The sequence below is a fragment of the Hibiscus syriacus genome, unplaced genomic scaffold (genome assembly GCF_006381635.1).
Source record: "Hibiscus syriacus cultivar Baekdansim isolate YM2019G1 unplaced genomic scaffold, ASM638163v2 tig00110317_pilon, whole genome shotgun sequence".
Classification (NCBI taxonomy): domain Eukaryota; kingdom Viridiplantae; phylum Streptophyta; class Magnoliopsida; order Malvales; family Malvaceae; genus Hibiscus; species Hibiscus syriacus.
Genome location: NW_024062676.1, coordinates 80,207 through 92,500, shown reverse-complemented (window position 1 = coordinate 92,500; position 12,294 = coordinate 80,207). Strand labels below are relative to the sequence as shown.

General features: G+C 34.9%; 1 pseudogene; it reads left to right on the top strand.

Annotated features, from left to right (window-relative positions):
• The window catches only part of LOC120116987, a 29,548-nt pseudogene extending 20,548 nt beyond the window's left edge, over positions 1-9,000 (top strand).
• Positions 9,001-12,294: the final 3,294 nt, after the last annotated feature.

The following is a 12,294-nucleotide window of genomic DNA, read 5'->3' as shown; positions in this document are numbered from 1 at the left end:
GGTGATAGCTTTCAGGTATACTTTCTCTCTCTCTCTCTCTCTCAATATTTCAAAACTTTGTCCAAACTCTGCCACAAACCCTAATTAGCTAGCTATCATTCATTAGCCAGCTGATTTAGGTTGAATGCCTAACCTGTCACTCACACACACACAATATTTCAAAACTTTGTCCAAACTTAAATAAGAAAACTGCCACAAACCCTAATTAGCTAGCTATCATACATTAGCCAGCTAATTTAGGTTGAATGCCTAACAGTGGTAGTATTATTATCAAGAAGTTAGGAAGTTTTATCCCTTGATTGTTTGTATTCCACTGGCTTCTTGTTTGTTAGGAAGCACAAATTTGCAAACACACACACACACATATGTATATATATAGTGGTACATTATGAGACTCAGATTTGTGTGTTAGGATTTTAATTTGCATTTGAAAATTGAAATATTTATTGTTTTAAAATAGTTTTAAATTGTTAGATTTGAATCAACAAAATATAGGAATTTAAAGGGCTCAAATTAGGATTTCAAATTACTTCTTGAGATAGGTTGTATCAAATTCAACCCAATTACAACTCTCTTTCTTTCTCCAAGTTACAGACCTTGAACTTTGATTCCAAAATTCATCCAACAAAGGATTTCAAAATTCTAATTTCTAGATTAAAGGAAATAAGTGTTTAGTAAAACATTGCTTCTTCCATTCATGCATTGGATTTTGCCAAATGAAAATGAATTATTTAAATTTTTTAATCGCAATATTTAAAATATAAAAAATTATAATCCAAATTTAATTTCCCAAACAGAAACTAGTTGTTCCGCCTATCTTAGCTGAATTGAAGGCCATTCAAGCTAGTTTAGCTTTGTTTATGGAACCAGAATGGTGTGGTAAGGGTCGGTTAATTATAGAGTGATTCTGCGATTGCAATGAAATGGATTAAGACTCCGGAAGTGTCCCCTACAGTGTTTCATAGCTAGTTAAGGAAATTGTCAGTGTTGTATTGGAGCATAGTGTTATTATAAGGTTTGTAAAAAAGGTTGTGAATTGGGAGGCTGATAGTTTGGCTAAGCCGGGTATAGGGTAATTGTATAGTAATTTTTGTTTGGATGATGTGTTTGTAGGGATGGTTGAGGTTAAGTTGGTGGATGATGTTTGTAACAGCCTGTTGTTGTATGAGGTGTAATTTCTTTTGGAATAATTTGAGTCACTCTTTTCTTCCTTCTAATGTTCGCTGAGGTACTTTTGTACAGCGGCAGGTACAAAGGGGTTTTTAACGAGTCATAGTTTCTTATTTTTTTATAAGAAGGGGAGGCCTCGTTAAAAACCCCTTCATAACCGTCAAAAAACCCTAAGGTAACTTGACGGCCATTGGAAGGAGGAAAAGAGTGCCTCATAATTTTATTACTGTCAAATAAACCATTACATTATAACCAGTACATAACAGACAAAACCAGCAAAAAATAACTATAAGAAACTAAAAACAGAGAATCACCCAATTCCTATCTTAGCTAATTCATCCGCTTTACAATTCACAATCCTACTAACATGTTTAACAACAACACTCCTATCTTCAACCAATTCGCTAATTTCTTTACTAGGGAATTGAAAATCATAGGAGAAGAACTCGGCCACCTGATCCAATCCACAGCTTTACTACTATCACTCTCCACCATTAGTCTGCCCCTCGAACTCCACCTAGACTTGAAGAAGAAGAAGAATCTTGCTTGGATAGCCAACAACTCGGCCAGAATTGGAGGTCCACCCCCAACACTCTCAGAGAAAGTATCCAACACAGCCCCGTCTTCATCCCTCAAAATACCACCTATACCCCCTTTACACCAAGACTTCTCCACAGCTCCATCAACATTAATCTTGAAAAACCTTTAGGAGGAGGTTTTCAAGAAATCGACGAATCAGCAGAATTAACCTTAACCACACAGGAATCAGCAAGAACCGGATTCCCCACAAGGTAATCGAACATAAAATGGACATTCGGTAATTTGCAACAAACCAAGAAACCAGTATATATCTCGTTAAAAAATGCAACAAAGCAGTGTCCATCTTCCTACCGTCAAGTATAATCTAATTCCTTAACTTCCGTACTGACCAAATGACAGCTCCAGGTATAAAGGCCCATATTTTAGAATGAGGGACCAACTCTCTCCATCCTTCAAGAAGAACATAAGGATTTTCTGGAACAACAAAAGCAACGTCCCAACTTGATAAAAAGACTGCTATTTGACAAAAAGGCCAATACCATTTCCCCAAGAGAGTTTTATTCATGAGATTCAAATCAATAATCCATAACCCGCCTAACTCCTTAGGTTTACATACAGACTGCTATTTGACCCAATGGATTCTTCTCCTCCCATTCGAATCACCCCATAAAAAGTTCGCCATTATTGAGTACAACCTCGAGAGGATACTAGAAGGCAACCTGAAAACAGACAAGTAATAAATTGGTAAGGAACATAAAACCGATTTTATTAACACCACCCTCCCTGCAATAGAAAGAGAAGTTGCTTTCCATCCCGACAACTTCTTATAAAACCTTTGAATCATCGGCTCCCACAACGACATCGAACTTTTCTTCGCTCCAAGCGGCAACTCTAGATAATCTGAAGGAAAGACACCCATGAGCATCCGACCGACTCAACCCACTCTTTTAATTCCAACTCTTCCACATTAATGCCAAAAACTCTGCTTTTATACAAATTCAATTGCAACCCGGACATCAATTCAAACAAGAATAGGACCCTTCACACATTCTTTAATTCACCACCCTCTGCACTACAGAAAATAATAAGGTCGTTAGCAAACTGCAAATGCGACAACATAAAGGAATTATTATCATCACCAATCTTAAAACCCCTAAATAGGCCACCATTAACCGCCTTTGACAGCAGAAGACTCAACACCTCCCCTTCCAAATTGAATAGCAATGGAGATAATGAGCAATCTTGCCGAAGACCACGAGCGATCGAAAACTCCTCCGAAGGAGACCCATTCACTAACAACGAGATAGATGCTGAAGAAATACAAGCTTCTATCCAGGAACACCACCTCTTACCGAAACCCATATATTCCATTGTCTTCAACATAAACTTCCAATTAACCGAATCATAGGCTCTTTTAATGTCCACTTTAAACACAATACCTTTCCGACCTTTCTTCCTCCAATAGTCTATTCCTTCATTTGCGATCAAAGAACAATCCAAAATTTGCCTTCCTAGAATAAAGGCAAACTGAGAAGGACCAATGAGCGAATCAATGCATTCCCTTAACCTCCTCGACATCACCTTAGACAATATCTTATAAAGGCCACCTACCAAACTGATAGGCCTATAATCTTCCAATCCAGCTGGACTTGCATTCTTGGGATTGAGTGTAATAAAGGAGTGATTCACCCCTTTTTCCCATCGTTTCCCCTGAAAAAATCTTCAAAGAAGCCTACAATACCTTCCTTAAGCTGAGGCCAAAACTTCTTAAAGAAACTCGTACTCAACCCATCTGGACCTGGGGCTTTGTTAACTATCGGTAGCTGCAATAGCTTCCCAAATTTCCTCTTCTGAAAACTGTTTCTCCAAACGAAAACTCTGCTCCACTGACAGCTTAGAGAAGTTTAAATCCATATGCTCAACTTCCAACGAACCATCCATATTAATATTATACGCCTCCTTGAAGAACTCCACTACACAAGCCTTTATTCTCTCAGGATCCGAAATCCACTCATCTCCAACCTTCAAAGATTTAATAAGATTTACCCTTCCTCTATGCGCCGCACATTGATGAAAAAATCTGGAATTTTTGTCACCCTCCAAGAACCACTTTACTCTTGACTTTTGAAACCAAATCTGCTCTTCTTTTCTGTAAAGTTTCCAAAGTTCCTTCCTAGCTTTAGCCACCTTTTCAATTGAACAAACAGAGGACCCCTGTTGCAAAGCCAACTCCATATCATGAATGGATCGAATCAAATCCGAAATTACCCAGGCAATTCAAGATGTATGCTCCTCGACCACTTCTTAATAGCTACTTTAGACCCCTTCAGAACATTGAAAATACCTCTCTTCCTCCCATCATTTTGAAGCTTCTTCAAATTCTGCTCCATCATCTCTATGAATCCATCTTCATCCAACAAATAATTGAAGAACCTAAAAGGCTTAGGTTCCCAAATCACATTACTGTTTTCTATCAAAATGGCATTATGATCAGAAATCGATCTCGGTAGTAAGGTTTGACTGATATTCGGAAAGATAGATAAAAACCGAGGATCCACCAAAAATCTATCCAACCTAACAAGGTTGATAGCTCCCTATTATTGCTCCAAGTAAAGCTGCCTCCTACCAATGGAAGATCATTAAGGCTTGCTTGTTGAATAATCTCACTGAAAAACCGTTCTGCGGACCACCCATTTTCTCATCCTTCGAAAGATAAGCGTTAAAATCACCTCCCAAACAAATCGGACAATCAACTTGCATCACAAACGAAAGAAGATTATTAAAAAACTCCTCCTTTTCTGCATCAACCGACCCATAAACATTAATGAAACAAAACTGTCCCGAATAACCCTGAAGATTCCCAATAGTAGCAACATACCTACAGTGCAAGGATTGAGAATGCACAGTAAAAACCTCCTCATCCCATAAAGAAATAATCCCTCCTGCTGCCCCAATTGCTAGAGACCAGGCACACCCCCGCAACTTATTACCTCCCAGTCTTCTCATAATTCCTGGAGTCACCGAATCCAACTTCGATTCCTGAATGAAAATAACATATGGTTTTTTATCCAAAATCAAACTTCTCACCGCTCTCAATTTTTCTTTCCTTCCAAGGCCCCTAATGTTCCACGTAACAATTGCTAACTTTGACATAAAAATTTTAGTAATAACCCTATCAACCCGGAACTTTAAATTCCCTTCCCCTTACCCTTCGCAGCAACTTTTTCCATCAAAGCTTTTTTCCCCCCTCTAAATGTAATCCCCATTAAGTTACTCACATTCTAAATAGCGTTCGCCTCATCCTTCTCCCCCGCCTTTTTCACAGCATCGCACAAACCAGACTGAAAATCACCTGCATCTAAGACTTTCCTCCTCTCAACCTTCTTTCCTGAAGACATACTGTTCTGCTTTCTGTTCGACCTATTATACACCCTGTTGAGGAAAACAAAATCCAGCCAATCTACTGCTCCGTTCTTACCATGGATACGTAAAGATTTCGAAGAAGAGGACCCTCCAATGGCACCAACAGTGGACCGGTTCTGCTGCAACTCACCGACTGAATCCAGAAACTCTTCAGGTAAGACAGTGCCATTCTGCTCATCACTCCTATTATTACAGATAGGATTAATAATTCCTGCAGCCACATCAACATTGCAGGCCCCATCCCCACTACTTTGGGTGTAAACCCCCCTAATTTCTTTCAATCCCGACTCTGCCTGGCCCAAGATTAGAACTCTACCAGTGGGCATAATCCTAATGACGGGTGTACTGGGCTGCTCAGAAAATTCAGATTGGGCCAAAACACTTGCATCATCCCTCAGACCCAACCCCGCATAATCCCCACACCCCTTTCTCATATTACCGATACTACCCGTCCCCTTATTAATATTGTGCTCCTCGTCATTCTCCAACATTAAAGGCTGCTATCCCACAATATCTGCTTCGAAACCAGCATCACCCCCTCCTTCCAAGCTAGCCGATCTCCCCTCTTCCAGCCACGTGTCCACCCTGTTTGGACAATCAAACTCCACCTGATCAGCTTCTTCTTCTCCCAACACTGGCCTTCCTCCATCCACATCCTCTGAAGAAGACTCTTCCGACCAATCTTCTACCGAACCACCCTCATCTGATTTCTCCATAACCTCACTCAGTTTCTTAAAAACAGACCCCACTCTAAGTTTCACCCTGATAGACCTCCCGAACGCACCTAGGGTAATCAAAAAGAAAAGAAAAAAGAAACTAGTTTTTCCGGAGAAAATTCAATTTACTGATTTCATCTAATTTAAATGACTATCATTTGATTTAGTATGTAATGATCTTGGATTGTCTTCAAAGTAATTATTATTAGCTGGAAGGAACACATGAGGATAACATATGAATAAGAATCTGGAATTATTAAATCTTTTAGTTCAGCTTGAGTGTATTGGTATTTTAATGTCGTAATGTTGCAGATAAATACAAAAGATATACTTTTCATATGTGGTGGGGCATTTAATGATTTGGAGAAAACCATTTCAGAGAGGTAACACTATCATTCAATGTCTTAATACTCATGCCCATTGTTTGTTAAATTTTAATTTTAGCTGTTGTTTTCTTTTCTCAGACGGCAAGATTCTTCTATTGGCTTTGGAGCACCTGTCTGTGAAAATATGAGGGCCGGTCCTTGATTACTGCTGCAGTTACATCATCATTGTTGGAATCTGTGAGAATCAAAACTCATATGGCTAAAATGCAACTAAATATATTTCTGCTACCATTTTATATTTTTTTGGAGTGAAATTCTGGTCTCATTCTATATTTCTCTTAAAAATTGTTTTTCACTATATTGGAAAGCTAACCTCATTCTTGGTTATGAATCTGGAGGTTGAAAGTGATGATCTTATTGCATATGGATTGATTCCTGAATTTGTTGGCCGCTTTCCTATTTTAGTTGGTTTGTCTGCTTTGGATGAGGACCAACTTGTTGAGGTGCGTTTTATCTTTTGCTCAGTACGTATTTTGTTCTAGGGCCTTGGACATGTATATTGCTCGGGAAATGGTCTTCTACCTGTGGTATTATATTATATAATTGTTAAGTGACGTTTAGAAATTCAAAACAAAATAGATGGATTCTCTAAATTTGGTGAAGATATTACTCTTAGAGTAACATTAAAGAGTTCTCTAAAGACACTTCCAAAAGAAGAAGAAAAAAAGGCTCTATCCCCGAATCTTCCTTCTGATCCTTGTTTTGTGCCATTCTTTCCCACCAACCCTTCTATTGTCCTTGTTTCATTCCTTTTTCTGTTAAATGTGAAAGCCGAAATGGTAGGTTTGGGCAGTTGTAGTAAAAGAGAGGAGTGAGCCAAAAGTGGGTGCCACATGGACAGATCCATCGGACTCCCTCATCTAATGAACGTTATAGGGATGGATTTCTCAGTTTCATACGTATTTGTTAGGATGATTGACAGAATGTAACTGTTGCTCATTAACAGGTCCTCATGAAACCAAAGAATGCTCTTGGTAAGCAGTACAAGAAAATGTTTAGCATGAGTGGCGTAAGCTTTCTATCCTTTTCTACTGTTGATCAAGAAACGTTTTCACCTTTTTATGTTCACCCTTTTCTCTCTCTTCTGTTGCTTTTTTAGGTGTTCCAGAGACTGATTCAAGCATTTATTTGTTGTCCTTTGTAATAATTGTTTCATTTTAGCTTTTCAGGTCAAATTGTACTTTACTGAATATGCACTGAGATTGATTTCAAAGAAGGCAATGGCAAAGAACATTGGTGCTCGTGGTTTAAGAGCCATACTAGAAAACATTCTTACAGAAGCTATGTTTGAGGTATATATAGAAAATGTTTTTGTACTTTTTCTTTATAACATGATTGCAAACTGGTTCCTTTTGGTGCTTTTTCCTATGCTGGTTTTTCCTAAAGCATGCCCATTATACAAGATATCAGGCTTCCTTTCACCAGAGGACAAGATGTCTGCTGGTGGACATTATATTATACCCTACATAGAAATCATAGTTTTTAGTTGCAGAGAATTGATGTTTACCTTTTCTTTTCTAGAAGTGACATTTTTGAAGAACTCTATTCATTTTATGCCCGGTATATTCCATACATTTTGGACAGATTCCAAACACCAAGGTGGAATCTCACAGGGTGAATGTGGTTCTGGTTGATGAAGAAGCTGTTGGGTCAGTGGATGAAACAGGATGTGGAGCAAAAATTCTTTATGCTGAGAATGAAATGGATCGGTTTCTTGCTAAAGAAAAACATTGAACAACTTTACGGTAAGTACTGCTGCACCTCTTTGTAGTTGATTTTGATCCTCAAACATCTTTGTACTATCGTTTGCCTTGTCCTTTAGAATCAATGGAAGTGTTGAAACACATGGGAGAATTCCCACTAGGAAAGCAAGTCACAAAAAGAAAAGAATGGACAGCATGTGAATTTTAAAAAGTGCGAATTTCAGAAATTAAAACCTGTCAGGAACATTGAAAATCTTTAATGTATTTAAACCAATGGGAACCATGCATCATACTTAAACTATGTTGATGGCGACTTAGTTAAAATTAAAATTCTTATCTCCTCTCAGTCGGTCCTCCATCCACCTTTTTCGGCTGCTGCGAAAATTTCAAATCTCCTAAATAGTAGCCTTGGATATTGGATAGGTCCAGGGTATCCAAGAAATACATACAGTCATACACCAATCTGCATTGCGTATGGACTCTAATAACAGGGTGACAGTGAAGCCTGCTAGAATTATGTTCGTCATATTATGTAAGTCGATTTCTTAAGCTGAAGGTTTCCGGCATTCATTAACCGAAATAGATAATGCTAAAGAAGGATGGAAGGAAAGAGGAGGTAATAGAAATCATAGTATGTTCTAAAGCAGTAACAAAAGTTCGTGCCTATACCGTAGTTTTATTTAATAATAAAGAAATAGAGTAAGCTTGCTTTTAGGGATGATTCTTTTATATGGAACATCTAATGTTTTGCTTTTACATTTTGAAATGGTATGACAGAGTGCTTGAAGATATTGATCAAGGTTGGTTGGCAGGAGATGTATGGAAGAAAATGGAGGTAAGGAGACCCAAGTTTTTGCAAAGTTGGGGTTCATTCAACACAGCAGTGGCAGTCCAGAGTTCGTGAATGCTTTTGTAGTAAAAAAAATGTGTAAATATACTTTAGGCTTAGATCAAAGTTCTAAAGCTGAATTGACTCATTAGGAAGTGGCCTCGAACTCACTTATTACCCAAAAATAAAAATAAAAGTGATAATAATAATGGTAATAAAATTCTTGCCACTTGCTTTTTGTGTGAATGCATATATTTAGTCTTAACGGTACTAAATGTAGAAAACAAATGAAGGTTATTTCTATGTTAAATTAATAATAGTAAATACTAATATTAACACATTAAACAAAATCAAACATGTAAATAAATTAAGAATCCAAGATGTGGGAGGAATAATTCATATAACATTTTTCGACTGGTAGATATTTATTTTTAATATTATATTGCAACGTGGGTATTGTTTGAGTTTTATGTATATTATCATGTTACAAGAATGAGTCATGATTCATTGCTTCGTCATTGTGTGATTGAACATTTGTTTAAAAGGGTGATTAAGACCTTGCGTAAGATGGGTAATTAACAATGCTTACCTTCCTCGTTTCTCTCACATCACTCTCTTTTTTAATTGTGTTGGCCTTGCTCTTTGATTAGCAAATGGGCATATTAGAATTAACCAGCTGCTTATTACTTATCCATGAATAATAATGATAATAAAATACAATCATATAAAAAGCGCTTATCAACCTAAGCCTAATCAACTATTTTTTCTTTCTGATAAATAAAATTACATTATTGATTTATATAAAATTAAAATGAATATGATATTAAAATATGAATATATTAAAATTTATATGAATTAAATTATTAATTTATCAATCAAAATTATATGAGTATATATTTTAAATATAATTATAATGCATTGAAAGAAAATAGCTAGCATTCTGCAATGGCCTCAAACTTAAATTTTTAAATAAATGTATTTATCTGTTCAATGAATAAATTATTCAGGTTGCCTTTTGACAACTGACCACAGTATTAATCACTTGTTATTACCTAAATTCGATGATAAACTATACTATATAACTAATATATAATAAAACAGTGCAAGCATAGTGTTTTATTTTCAAATATATAATATATGATGAACGAGTAATCATTTTCCAACTTCACAAATGCCAATTCCCAACCACTAATTAATCTTCCATAAAACCAAACCCTGACCACTATCTCAGTGGGAAACCCACTAGCTACTCGAGAGCTATAAGAATAAGGAATTAAGAGTTTGAGACCAAAGACAAAACTCAACAGTGTCAGCCAACATCACGCTTGCATGTGACTACCACACTTTGAATTAGTGATTTATGACTAATCTAGTTGATAATTATTTATTAATAAAAATTTAATTATAAAAGTGATGAGAATTAAAGAAGAGTGATTTGGAGTGAGTTGTTAAATATTTCAGTGATTTATAAAAATATATCTACATTGTAATATTTTATTGGTAAGATCTAGCGCCTTTATCTGCAATAAAGCTTAGCTAGTTTATTTCATTCTTATACGTCGCGAGGTGAATGTGGCTGTTGATTAGGCCTGTAAACGAACCAAACGAACACGAACGGGGTATGTTTATATTCGTTCGTTTAACTTTAACTAAACAAATGAACAAACACAGACATAAACGAACGAAAAATTTCTTATTGGTGTTCATTCATTTAAATGATAAACGAACATAAATGAACGAACATAAACGAACGGATGTAAACGAACATAAACGAACACAATAAACGAACGTAAACGAACATAAACGAACGAACGTAAACGAACACAATAAATGAACATAAATGAACGTAAACGAACATAAATGAAAATAGATTTTTTTCCTTTCCTAACAATGTTATGATTATATTTATTTAATTGTTTTGAGTTTTTTTTATTTGTATTTAAAATTAATTGAATTTTAAAATATTTATGGGTATCAGATTAAAATTTATTGGGCTTTAATATTTTAAATGAGTCTAGAGAGATTGGGCTAAACATAAATGAACGTACATAAACAAACATAAACGAATGAACATAAACGAACGTAAATGAACGAACATAAACGAACGTAAATGAACGAACATAAACAATCATATTACCGAACGTTCACGAACGTAAATGAACAAACGAGCCCTCTGTTCATGTTTATTCATTTAATGACACACAAAATATTATTCATGTTCGTTCGTTTAATAAATAAACGAACATAAACGAATTTCTCACCGAACAGTTCACGAACGGTTTGTTGAACGTTGGGTTCGTTTACAAGCTTTAGCATAAGGAATTGATGGGCTAGCTTTAGTCTCCCTTTACCATTCAAAATCTATAATTGATTCCATAAAAAAATATTTAATAATAGGGATATAATTTTATTTTTTAAAATGTTAAATTAATAATATAATCATATATTTACCCATTTTTCCTTCTTTCCAAAATAAATTCATACCAGTGAATTGAATGAGAACAAATAAAAAAACATTACAATATTAGAATATGTTAATGATAATGACTATATTTAATCCTTGCATCACTACATGGTTTTATTTTTTATTTTTAATTAATTATTAAAAAATAATATTCAAATAAATTTTTTAATAATATGAAAGATATTTTTATGTGTATTTTTCAATAATATTTAGACTTTGTTGTGTAATCATTTGTACATATTTTTATGTATAGATTCAAATGATATTTTTGTTTTCTAATTTTTAGATTTTATATTTTTACAATTTTCTAACTTTTTATGTTTTTCTATAATATTTTATATTTTTTCATATCTTTGAGTTTATATTTATTTTTCCATTTTTATTTTTTAAATAATTTAAAAATTACTATTTGTTAATATGACAGTTCTACTACTTATCGTATGTCATCATCCAATTTATTTTTTTATTAAATTATTTAACCCCTTTAATTATAAAAAAAAATAAACATAACAATATACCTAAATATCAAAGCTATATTTATGATAACCCTTAAACAAAATTCCCTTATAGATCAATCACGGATGCTATTAACACAATAATCAACTTATAAAGTATAAACCAAAATCTCTGAATATATCAATGAAAGCTAAAAATAAAAGAAGTATAAATAAAATATAATAAAAAGAAACTCGTGTATAATTATTATAATAAAAATACAAAACCGCTTAACGTGGGTTAAAAGTTGACACAGAGATTTAGTTAAAACCTATGGATCGAACATGCATGCACCGCAACCCTTCTCGTTTTCTAACCACAGTTTGGTTGAGTATATCAGCGGCCGGCGGCATTATTTCTAGCCGCAAAGATTCCTAATCTTTGAACCCATTGATCCATTTGCCTCATTTTTATATGTTTAGTATATGAAATTGTAAACGGTCAACCGGCATAGATTTGAAAACAAAACTCTTACGCTTTATTTACATATATATACAGTGTTTCCTTTAAAGACCTAAAACAATTAAATCCAAAAAAAATTAAAACTAAAGTTTAATTTATACTTTAA